This window comes from Octodon degus, unplaced genomic scaffold (assembly GCF_000260255.1).
Source record: "Octodon degus isolate 3935 unplaced genomic scaffold, OctDeg1.0 scaffold00014, whole genome shotgun sequence".
NCBI lineage: Eukaryota > Metazoa > Chordata > Mammalia > Rodentia > Octodontidae > Octodon > Octodon degus.
This window is the reverse complement of record NW_004524590.1, coordinates 8,898,563-8,899,947: the sequence shown is the minus strand read 5'-3', so window position 1 is coordinate 8,899,947 and position 1,385 is coordinate 8,898,563.

Below are 1,385 nucleotides of genomic sequence, written 5' to 3'. Positions count from 1 at the left end.
ACTTTTTATGCCATTCATATTGTCTTCTGATTTTTTGCTAACTTCAATTAATCATCAATTGTTTAGCCTTCTTAATGTCATCTAGAAATGCTCATATACATTATTTATGTTCTCTGGCTGTTTTAAAATTAATTAATTTTATTGGAAGAAATGTTCAGATGGGGAGGGGGAACTTGGGAGGTGACAGAGAAAAGAAAGGAAAGGAAGAGGGAAAAAGAGGATAGAAGGAAAAAATAGAAATAAAACTTCTGTAAAAAGAAGGGAAAAAAGGATTGAAGGGAGAGGAGAGAAAAGGGAAAAAGAGGAATCAAACTGTATACTGTGGGCTGAGGATATAATGTAGTGGCACAGTGCCTGCTGGGCAAGTACAGAGTTCTGAGTTCAATTCCCGGTACCACCTCCCCCCCAAATATATATCATCATATACAAGTGCAAATTCTGTATGATGAATGGCACATTGTAGAGGACAACAACATGGTGGCAGAAAACAGCAAAATGGCAAAACGGCACGAGCAAGAAGGAGGAGCAAATAGATCAGCCTCCTTCCCTCCTTATATGGTATGCAGGCCACCCACCCCAGGGCAGGCGGAGTGCTCCCCCCCATGGTCTCTGTCTGCATGGGGAATCACAAATCACAATCTATCACAAATTCTAGAAGCCCACTCCATGACTCCATGAGGCTTTGGGGGGATATATAGATACAAACGATAACACTATTCTAGGTCTCTCCTGGTTCCAGAGGAATTTTAGGATTGTTTTCTACAATACTATTATTGGTATTTTGATTGGGATTGCATTACAGCTGCAGAACAATTTCGGGAGTGTGGCCATTTTCGATATATTGGTTCTTCCAGTCCAAGAACAAGAGATATCTTTCCATTTTTGGATGTCCTCCTCCATCTCCTTTTTCAGAGAACTGTAGCTGTCACTGTGTTTGAGTCCTTTTCAAATATGGTAGCTGCTGCCCTGGATTTCTTCTCCAACTTGAGCCTGCCACGTGGAAGGAGTTGCTTTCTGAGTAAAATCCCATCCTGCTTCTGCAGTTTACAATAACCACGGGTTTTTCTCAGGGCTGGCACTGCTGGCTGGGCCCATTGCTTCTCCTGGTTCTGCCAACCCTCTGGGGCTCACCTTGTGTTGGTGGAGACGGCCCCTCCCTGGGCGCTGGGCACGCCTTTCCAGGCCACTTCGGTGTTTTCTCTTCACTCTGTTCAGGTTTCATCATTTCATGTTCTCTCATTGACTATTGTTTCTGAAGCTCTTTTTCTTTTTCTTTTTCTTTTTCTTTACTAAGTTGTTGGTTTTCAAGTTTTTGAATTCCAGGTCCTGTACAGATTACGTGTTGCCTTTAGTCTTTACTTCACCATTTTAAAACTTTGTTTTCT